The sequence below is a fragment of the Acanthaster planci genome, linkage group LG07 (genome assembly GCF_054643075.1).
Source record: "Acanthaster planci isolate LZ-2023a linkage group LG07, COTS_SCS, whole genome shotgun sequence".
Lineage (NCBI taxonomy): Eukaryota > Metazoa > Echinodermata > Asteroidea > Valvatida > Acanthasteridae > Acanthaster > Acanthaster planci.
Window position 1 is genome coordinate 19,298,935 of NC_141783.1, and position 11,162 is coordinate 19,310,096.

At 39.6% G+C, this 11,162-nt stretch overlaps 1 long non-coding RNA gene across 1 annotated transcript; it reads right to left on the reverse strand.

Annotated features, from left to right (window-relative positions):
* Positions 1–1,847: 1,847 nt before the first annotated feature.
* On the reverse strand, positions 1,848–8,909 carry LOC110976209 (uncharacterized). Its single transcript, XR_015425993.1, has 5 exons — positions 8,778–8,909; positions 6,441–6,509; positions 5,623–5,703; positions 5,355–5,435; positions 1,848–1,923 (listed from the first exon to the last, which is right to left on the reverse strand). It is a non-coding gene; the product is annotated as an uncharacterized LOC110976209 (long non-coding RNA).
* Between the last annotated feature and the right edge of the window lie 2,253 nt (positions 8,910–11,162).

The window sequence follows — 11,162 nt, forward strand, 5'->3', positions numbered from 1 at the left end:
GCATGTAGTGGGTAGCAACAGCTTGTACGTAAACGAAAATTGTTTGGGGGTTTAATGTTGTGTGTTTAAATAGTGGGCGTGGTTTAAGTACACGGGGAATGGTACACTGGAAATATTGGTTACCGGTACGACTTAGCTCATTAGGTAGTCGAAACCATTCTGTAGATTTGGCATTATGATCAAAACATCACCGATGACACTCACGTTCTAACCACTTCAGTTGGCAAAGTGGTTTGGATTTTAGGTTCATGGTGGAATTTGTAAATGGTGATTGGTATGCTTCACTGGATTACCGGTGGAAAGGTGACCAAGATTATTCGTTAATATGGTGTTCGAGGTAAATTACAACATGTTTTTGTTCAATTAAGTTCAAGTAATTTGGTAAAATTTGCTAAAGGTTCTCAACTTGAAACTGTCTTACAAGTCTCTTAAAGAGTACATTTCGCTGAAGGTCTCCCTCGAGAGAACAGAGAGCCTGTTACCATGCACATACAAATGGCGCAGTCGTTTCAAAGACCGTATGCACTGCAGAATACTCTGGAGCAAATTCAAAGACAAATCCCTGAATAAAAAAGCAAAATATTTCAATTAGCACAACGTATAAGCAAATCAATCATGGGACGGCCGTGATAAGGGGTGTTGTTGTTCACCGCCATTTGCTCTGGTTAAACTTGAAAGAACAAAGAGGTGGAGGCTTTACTTTTGGAAAAGACGATTTCGGGGATTCTTTTGTGTCTCTTTTTCTCCACGGGAGGGAACTCATCCTCACAGGATCTGATAAGCCCCCTCACACATTACAAAACATATAGGTACATTACAAATGGCATATCTTTCAAAAGAAATTCTAACCCGTTATTTGGATTTTAACTGCGAGATAATACATGAAAATTCTACGCGTACGTTACAGGGGATTCAACAGAAATATTTAGCCGAATGAAAGGTTTTATTCTTACAATATATTTTTATTCAAAGGCAACAAGCCGGACAAAATTGTACTTACAGAATGCCCCCTACTGTTGTATTTATAAAAACCTCGTCGGGAAGATATTGTATTCTGTTTGTGGAAAAATACCTGCAAGGAAAAGAATGCGCACGTATGTTACTGGATTTTTATTTGTCTTGAAAGGGGAGATTCTAAGACGTATGGTGGTGGTAGATGAACCGGTCCTTTCTTGCGGTTGTGCACATGCTCAGAACTAACGCGCATGCCGAGAACTGCACGCGCATGCCCACATCAACCATTGCCACCACCCGTCTCAAAGTCTGTCATTAAAAACATTGACAAAACGGGAACCTCTGATAAATGCGTTTCATTTTAAATCTTTATAATTAGCTACGTGTTGAGTCGAAAAGACTAATTTTTCCGTTCAATGCCGTATGGTATTGTTGCAACCCTTTGTAGAGTTAATTAAAGGGTTTGCTTCCAATATGACACTGCGTGGCACAGCACAGCACAAAGCAGCATTCAAATACAAAATGATTAAGGGGAAATAGTTGAAAATAATAGGTGTTGAATGCGTGCTTGTGTCTGATCGGAGCTACTCCGCAGTTTTTGGAACAGTGAAATACAGCAGTTGCGCAATGAATATTTATGAGTATACAAATATGGAATTCTTCGAGGGATATAGCAAAACTAGCCTCTCATGGTTAGCCCCGGGAAACGCAATTGCTCTATATATCACCTTGAGAGGATAGTTTTACTACACCACAAAATAAACACCTTCCCCAAAGATTTTGCTCAATTTATGTACTTAATATGATGTAATTACATATAAAAGGTAGTAAGGTTCACCCTGAACATGCATGTACTACAATAGCCCGGAGCAAAAAGTTTTATGTAGAACCACTTACAGCGCTTGTATGTATTTTATTCCTTCAAATGCATTTGGTGCCACCCGTTCGATTCGGTTATTATCGAAATCCCTGTTGAAATAAAAAGAAACCTGTGGTTAGTTTTGTTTTACATCGTTGTTTTTGACCATAGGCGTATTGTGCTCTGATGTTGATTACTTGACAAAGGGGTGTTTATGGCGAAACTGTAGCACACAAATAGACATTGACTCATGAATCATGATAATGGAGGGGTCTGAGGATTCTATATTTACTAGTTTCGTCATTTACATATGAGTTTTGTCCTATATTTATATTAGTTTTTGTCCTATATAATCACCTTTGTCCTTCAAATGTACTTTTGTCCTATATATAGATTGGTTTTGTATTTTATGTATTAGTTTCGTCCTATTTGATTATATTTCTCTCAGATTTATTTCACTATTTTATTTTCCAATATTTGTTAATTTCGTCATATATATATATATATTATTTTTGTTTGATTTTCCTGACTAATAAAGTCATAAAGGTTGCCTAATAGGAAATGCAAGCGCATTCAAAGTCTCTCAGCATTGCAAACATGAAAAAAGAACAGACAACAGTACCTTAGGGAAAAAAGTGAACGTATTTTCGGATCACATGTAAACATATGCAACAAGGTTAGTAACGAACCCCATCCGTTACATTCGCGGTACCCGCTGCTTCATTTGACTCGGACCGGCCAGCCGACCCCGGCAAGCTCGGTGGTCGAGTGGTTAAGACATCTGCACTAGTAAGCAGGAGGTCGTGGGTTCAAGTCCCACCCGAGTAAGCTTGTGAGGTTTTTTTTTTCGCAAGCTCTCGGTCAAGCACTGAGCATGCAGTGCTTATTAATATACGTTGGGTAAGGGCAAACCCAATATATATATAATGAACCCCATCCGATTGAAAAACGTCAGCTGAATACAGAAATCGTCATAATGTTTGTGCTGCTGTACTTAACCACCAATAGGGAAGACCCACTATGCCACGCCTCCCCCCCGAGCAAAAGAACAATAATAATAATGGTAATAATAATACAAATGAATTATTCAAAAAACGCTTTCCCTGTCAATGACATCTCAAAGCGCTATTCAGTAAAATGAAGAAATTAAATTGACTTTAAATAATTAAAACAAAGTAACAGGAGTTGTAAAACAAAATTAAAAATCAAACAATAAGAAACTAAACATCAAATTAAATTAAAATAATCATAAAACAAAAAAATTAAAACTAACAAGTACAAGATAAGCAATAATCCTTAAAAATATGTGTTTTTAAGCGAGATTTTAAAGTACCCAAGAGAACAGGATCATTTGCTTGAAGGAAACTGCAACTACTGGCTAAGCCAGGTGAGTCGGGACCAACCATAAGCCCCCCTCCCCTGTTTGTTGTACAAAGATGGAACTTGGGAGGAACGTCGAGGTCTAGATGAGTTGACTGGCTGCTTGAAGGAATTGGGCAAAGCGAGTTGTGCTGCCTCTCTGAGATCTCTGACAAAATACAATCTAACCCTGTATGCTACTGGATGGATGCTTGAAGTTAAAGTACCGGATTCCGTTTATCCAATATATGCTTCGAGTTAGACAGTTCACCCTGAGCGTTGAAGCGGTGCGCAGTCTCAATGGTGTATGCTTTATTTAGGCAACATTTTATCAAAGACTTCTTGATGGGGAATTATACGTTCCAAAAGTCGCTGGTATTATTGGCAAGACCTTGGGGACTGTGGTAGTCTGGTAATCGCAATCACTGACAAGAATGTACTCACCTTTTTTCAGCAATGTGACCTTCGTTGGATAAGCATGGGGGGCAGTGAATAAGCTAGTCTGCACTAGTAAGCAGGAAGTCGTGGGTTCGAGTCCCACCCAAATACGCTTGTGTTTTTTCCCCAAGCCTTCGGGGGCATACAATAAGTATACAGTGTTTAATTAAAATACGCATCGGGCAGGACAAAAAAAATTAACTTCCACTTGAAGTTAGAGCGTGAGGTAAGACGGATAGTGAACGACACCAAAAAGATACCATCCGAAAGGAGTTGCCATTTATTATATCGTAACCAAGGTTACCAACGACATTTTCAAACCAAACCTGTCAGAGCCCACTGCTATCTTGAAGTTTTCAAGGACAGAAAACTTGTCGTGGAAACAAAGTGAGGAGATAGATCAGGAAAGTTGATCGTAAAAGGAATCCTTGTCTAACTTGTGGGTGACCTAGCTCCGTGGGGGGCATGCAAAAAAGATGGTACTTGCCCCGTGAGGGCACTGCACGATTATGTGCCTCTTGCTTTCTTGTTCGAAAAACGAGCACTGGAAAAGTAAGCACTGGAGTGACCAGACACGCCAGAAAAAAACAAACAAAAAACAGTGAAGCAGCATTCTTCCAGCCTTTACCTGGAATATGGGGCTGGGTATAGAAGTCTGGTGAACGCATAGTTGAGCCTGCAGAGCTCCGTGAGTGAAAGCTCAAGGAATCCTTCATGGGTCAGAGTAAGGACATTCCAAGAAGTAATTCTGTTTATAACCAGATTGAAGAGGGGCTCAAGCACGATTCCGAATCAGAAGACGACCTTAATGAGTGATCTGAGTTGTCAACATCATAGAAGCTGGAATAGAGAGATACGTAGGAGGAGACTAGAAAAGGAAGCAGGGGGGTGAACATTAGTACTTGTATTGACTTCATTCATGAAAAAAGGTGCTCCAAACGATTACAACGTTTCCTTTTGGTAATGGAGTATGGAGGTGTAGTAAGACGAGCCACTTCTTCCAGAGCAGACCTGATGCCAAATTCCACAGAGGCACACTGTGGGAGACATACAAAACGCAGAAATTGTGGTTGAAATAGGTCTACCCACCTTTATTTGGCTATCACCATTACATCTTTCAGCACAAACGGGAAATGTGACGATGCAGAAACATGGTTGTGACGTAATTCAAAGAAAGAATGACAAAAGAGTTTTAAAAAAAGAACAGAAAACATTGGTTTTCCATATTGAATTGTGAAATCCTCACATAAGCATAAACTGCTTCCACTGGAGAGACCTTTTTGATACTATTTTGGCGTCAATTACCAAGCGAAGAAACCTTCAAATTAGAGTCTTCCCCTTTGTACATCTTCAGGCTCTAGTATCGATAACCTGCTGAGTGAAATCGATGAGTCTTGGACCGGAGTGAGGCCAGTTGCCCTGAGCACTAATGCCTTATCTTACACTAATGCTAATCTCACACTTTCTGGGAGAAAGTCTGAGAGGCTTCACCCCTTCCCCATATTTTCAAGATTCCTCAACCAGCAATCGCTAAGGGAGTCAGATTAACGCAACTTGCCTTCAATATTGGGGTTTCTGACCATTTTAATTTCCTTTCTTTTTCCTATCTATGCTTCACAGACTTCCAAGTTGCATTTTCTGTGCAAAGTAGGGAATCATCGTTTGGTTAGCAGGAAAACAATTCAAGGATATATTTACATCAGCATCAAAGTATTATCACCACTGTTAACCATTTTATACTTACAAACTATACATGACGAGTTCTTTGTCTTTCCGATACATCAACCGTGACGGAATCTCCTGCATATTGTTGTGATGAAGGACACTGTAAATTGGGGGGAAATGGAAGCAATTGTCTTTACACATGCATTACAAATAGTACAGAAATTCGAGATTTTATTCGCCATAGTTTGTCTTCTTGCAACAAAAATACCGAAGGAGAAGTATGTTGTTCAATAAAAAGAGTGGAAATGCTCTTTCTTCAAAATCAACGAGCATTAAGCAGGGCTTACATGCGCCAAGGTGATGAAACTCCACTGAATGTTTCGGGGCCCAAGCTCTGCAGCTTGTTGAAGTTCAACCGTATTGAGGATCTGTTGCAATAAAATGTCGTATTTTAGTTAATCGAACATAGTTGCTCCTCACCCATGTTAAGTAGTTTAATTCCTATTATACAAAGTAGTAAGGTTTTGTAGATATAGTCATGATGGTAGCTTTGTACATATCAAAGTAATTTAATACCAGAGTTCCTTTCCACTTGAACTATAGATAATCAACTTTGTGATTCAGGCTGACATAAACACATTTATTTAATGTTTTGATCATGTGCAAATGGCCAGCGTCAACTTGGCTAATGGTTTAGCTCCCAAATCAACAAATCCGTGGAAGCGTATAAGAGCACAACTTTTTTCTGCCAGTTAATATCTCGCTGCGGCGAAATAATACCTCGCCGCTGCGAGTTATATTGTTGAATGTCTATGTCGTTGCACAGAGTTATACGATCTTGCCGCGGCATGAATTTGATATCCTGCGAGACAGTAACTCGGAAAAAAAAATTGCAAGTGGCCCTTATATGCTTCCTTAGAAATTGCTCTGTTCGTCATGAAGGTCGTGAAAGTGGCCTTGATTAATTAATTCTTTTAAACGTGCGCACTCCCCTTTCTATCATTTTGTTTTGTTGTGCATCCTTTCTGCATAGAATTATGCTATGTGCCTGCAAGTCTTTTGCTGTTGTCCATTTTGCAATTAAAACTTGATCGAGTAGACATTTTTTACTAGTTTCAGATAAGAAATTACCACAAATATTAAATTAAATAAAGTTTGGACTTACAAAAGCCCACCTGTAAAGCCAAACATGATGTCTGCATCCATCGTCTTCAGTTCATTGTTGCCAAGATATCTGGATAGTTTTGAGAAATTAAACGAAAGACAGCCCACGGGTGAACAAAATCTGTGCTTCTCACTGTAAACGAAACAGTGAGAAGCAACTGAGGAATCTTTACAAGCTTATACCCTTTATTAGGAGTTACATAAAAGGACAAAGTAAAAAGCACCTGTCTGTTTCGTCTGCCAATCTTGACATTTGCAACGAATAGGTTAAAATCCATGCAATAAAATGTTACGCTTTGGAAACGTCGTTTTCAGCCTAGATCAATTCTTCTAACCTGGAGATCCAACAGTTCGTAGAATTTTAAGTTGCCAAAGGCGCCAATAACAATCGTGTACAATGACGTCATGTACACATAATTAACAAGACTCTTGGGTCCATCAGATTTGACATCAACGGACGATGAAAATGGACAGTGACTAAGCTTTTGCGCCGTGAAAACCGAAGCCAAATACCTAATTTTGGCTAGACCTGATATAAAAGACGGCAGACAGTGATGAATAGTGGGATCTACTTGTGCCAGCTTAGTTCCCAACGTGAAACCTTTCAATTAAGCAGTTTGACCAGTAGTCTAGAAACTTTATAACCCTTTAATACGAATCATATAAAAAGAAAACTTACAACCATCTACACGGTCAGTCCCATGCTTCCCAAATCAATGGTAGACACGATATTGCCTCCTAAAAATCCTAATTTAACTATAGAGGAAGGACACAGAAGGACTTCAAAGTGTTCAAAGTGTTCGTTGTCTAGTTAGATGATTAACAGAAAGCATTCCAAAAATACCAGATTACTGCCTACATCTTAGCCGGACAAGCGGGGCCAGTAATATTCCAGCAATACTTATAATGTTCTGCTTGCAATTATACAAATTATTGCGGTAACCATAGAAAATAGAGAGGGAAAACTTCCTGATATTGGACCTACATTTACCATCTTGAATACACTTTTAAACATTTTGGTAACATGTTCAATTATGCATGCAAAGTTTGTCATTTTATTTTCCTCCCTCCAATACACGAGTTTTCAAAGACTTGGTACGAGTTTGACTAAGACTGGCCAACAAAATGTTGACTACTGCTGGAAAGCTAAGTTCACAAGCAACAAAATGCGCTTTTTCATCACAGGGAGTGATCGTTAAGTCTCGTTAAATACAGTTTTGTGCAAATGCCTTTATAAAAATGATTAATTAAAACAAAGCACACATTTTTATGGACAACGAGGCAATTTATCCCAAAAATAGCTCCAGAAAAAAATCGTTCGTTAAGGGCAATGACTGGACATGTACATTTAGGCCCACGGTGTATCATACGTGCAACTGCGCAAGCATTAAATTTGATGTCGATATCATACCAAGCACCAAGTAATACATGAATATTCAATTTCCTATACCTCAGTGCACAAAGTTTTAAGGATGCAGATTACCAGCAAGAAAATGCTTAGGCGATTACTGGGTACAAAGCAGTTTCGTGGTTGTCAGGCAGACTGTGCATGGCGACCATACCGGGCATGCCAGAAGTGGTAATTGGCACTATGTTATAGCCCGGGTAGTTCAAACTCCTTCGGTGTCCTTCCTCTATGATTTAACTGCATTCTGTTCTAACAAGAACATATGCAGCAAGGTATGAGACGGAGAGAACCCCCCCCCCCTGCTTTGTGTTGGTCATTGTCTCGCAGGAATCTGGGGAATTCCTTTCAGACATCTTGGGGGGGATGTGCTAGGTAACAATAGTCTGGAATGTGTATAGGGATTGGACATGTTGGGGGGTACCCGTCGGTCTCATTTCTTGCTGGGTATAAACAAGAAGACATTGAGATGTAACCAGCGTTGTAAAGGTTTTTTTCGTGCAGACACGCATTCTGCAATACTATCCATGGGGTAACAAGTTTTATCGTTTCAAATCACCGACGAAGAAAGTGTAAAAGACTATGTACTGTAGCAAACATACAGCATACGGGAACGTTGAACACACATGTCCGTAAAAATGTAAATATTAAAAAAAGGGAAATGGAAGGATTACGGTCAGAATGTCTGTGCTGCCACCCTTGGAATGTAAATAAATTCTCATTGCAGATGTTTGAATTTAATGGGCCTGTCTGGAAGGCCGGTTTTATTCATTCAGTTAGCCTACGCGAGGTCAGCTCTATAGATCTTTGTAATGCCTTTGAATGCATGATCCTTTCGGTTTATTTCTCTTTCGTAGTAACTGTAGCTAATTAAAAACAAAATACCTTTTCGAATCCACAATTTTACCAAGAATACTGAAAGCCGATACTTACAATCTGATGACTTGGGTGAGATTAGCGAAGGTACCTCTTTTAATTCTTGCCAGATGATTATCTCTGAGATTCCTTCAAAAAATTACAGCGATGATTGAAAACAACAATTGTGTTTTTAGCGTCCGATGTGGTTCTTTTCGCCCCAAATTACTTTTTTTTGGCATGCTATTTTGTCTAATAAGTAGGCGTCAACAAATCAACCATACAATGGGACTCTTTGTATGGTGGGTTGTAAAAAGAGATCCCCCTATTCACGTCTGGTCTCGTTTTCAAACTCAAGCGCCCCGGTAAAACTATCTTATGTTTAGGAATAAAATGAAGTAACAGAGAGGTGCGATGTTCCATGCCAACAGGCTTTAAAGATCAATCATATTGGTAATTCACAATTAAAATTTTATGGTATTTAATTAAATATTGAAAACAATCTAGTAAGTAAAGATTCAAAATTGCTACTGACGTCAAAAGCATAAGTTTAAGTCCTTTATATCACGCAAACTGAAGCCAAATGTCCTCTGGAACATCCAATTGAAGCCTGTTTTGATGACGTCACACTACAGCTCTACGATTATTCGACTGTTCCTGGTTCGGGGTAAACGCGCCCGCGGCGTGAGCGGTGGGCTTGCTCGCACGAACTGAAAATTAAAAGAGGTTGGACAGTGAGAGCGACATGGAATTGCTTTTCCATCAACAATGCTGATGAACACTGGATCTCATGATAAAGTTGAACCGTCCTAGTTTGAACTGGAGTAAGGTCCTGATGAATTTCAGGTAGATGGCCGTGGCCATTTGCCGAGATTTACACCGAACTTACTTTACCCGGTTTTTCTCCGTTCTTGTGCTATTAACCCCTATTACAGCTGCAAGGTAGAAAAAAAAACTCTGGGGAACGAGATCCGTATTATGACGTCATCAAATCGCCAGATTTGTTTGCCACCCTCATCGACGGCTTTGTTTTTACTGTGAGCATTCTCGCATGTGGAACTGAACTCCCAAATTGACGATTTTTTTTATAAATACGAAGAGAAGCTGCCACGTTAGGTATGGTATGGGTAACAATAACCAATTCCCTGTTCACTAATCGTTTTATGTCAAAAGCAATGTGATTGATCTTCAACGTCTGCGACTAAAACCGTTTTTGCAACGTGGAAAGCATGATTCGCTACTTGCACCACCGACCGATCGATGGAATACACACAGGAGGCTTGATTAGATTAAAGCAATTTAATCTGATTAAAACTTATTCAGGACTACACTTAAAGTGTAGCTGGGCAGACTAACCAATTACTTAATAAAAGAATTACAAGTGTAATTGGTTGGTTTGAAGCTAGTTTGCTCACTACAAAACTGACATTTGACTTTTCCTTTGTTTAGAAAATAATTTTTGTGCCAAGATCTTCCACAGATTTTCCCAAGCGTGGGACAATTACAATCTAACTCCTAACGGTTTAAACTTGTAATCATCAGACCACTGTGGTCGGTAGTCAGTTTTCAGTTCAGTAATCCTTTCCTTTCTGTCCTCATCGTGTATCAGGCTAATATATACCTGTATGTGTTTACTTGACCTTGTTTGTAGGTAGAGGCCAACCTCCCTTCGAGACGACTATTGTGGAAAAGTATTCATCCTTACGTTTTCATGATACAATAGTCTATAATGGCTGGAATGTTTGTTTTAAACAAATCAGTGTGTTTTCTCCCTATGCTCTTCCGACTGAATGGTTTTATCGGAGAGTTACAAAACCGTTCTAGGCATGATGAAATGGAATGCCCTTTTTAAACTATCCACGACTTCCTTTGGAGTAGAGTAATGGTTGCGTGAATACTCGTTATAACACGAACAGATGTGTGTTAACTTGGTAGAAAACACGGTCTGCCTTTTCAGTTCATTGTCCTTGAATCTTTGCCTATGTTCGCTGCAGTTAGTAAGGCGTGGACGGAGGCTGGTTTCAAGAGGTTGAAATAGGCGGGCCTGGGTTAGACTGAGACAGACCGGCCAGCTGGATTAGAAACTGCAGGAATGAATTTTCTGTTCATAATAACATTGCTATCATAAGGGGGAGCAGATATGGAAATGGCCCTAAACGGCGCATGTGTCTGCCTGCTTAAATATTAAAGAAGAAAACCTGGTGAGAGTAAACCTTACGTAGTTGTGACCGCATGCATTCACTAAGTTCCCCTAACACAAATTGAGGACCCCAAGTGCTCCGCGGGAAATGTACCCCGTGCAGCAACGCCACTAATCACAGATTCTGAAGATGTGCGCAAAGTTTGCCAGAAAACGTTATTCAGCACGAAATACTGACACATAGGAGTAAAACACGACAAAATAAACTATGACATTTCCTTTGTATGGGCAGCCGATGTAACGTGAATTTGAATGTTAATATT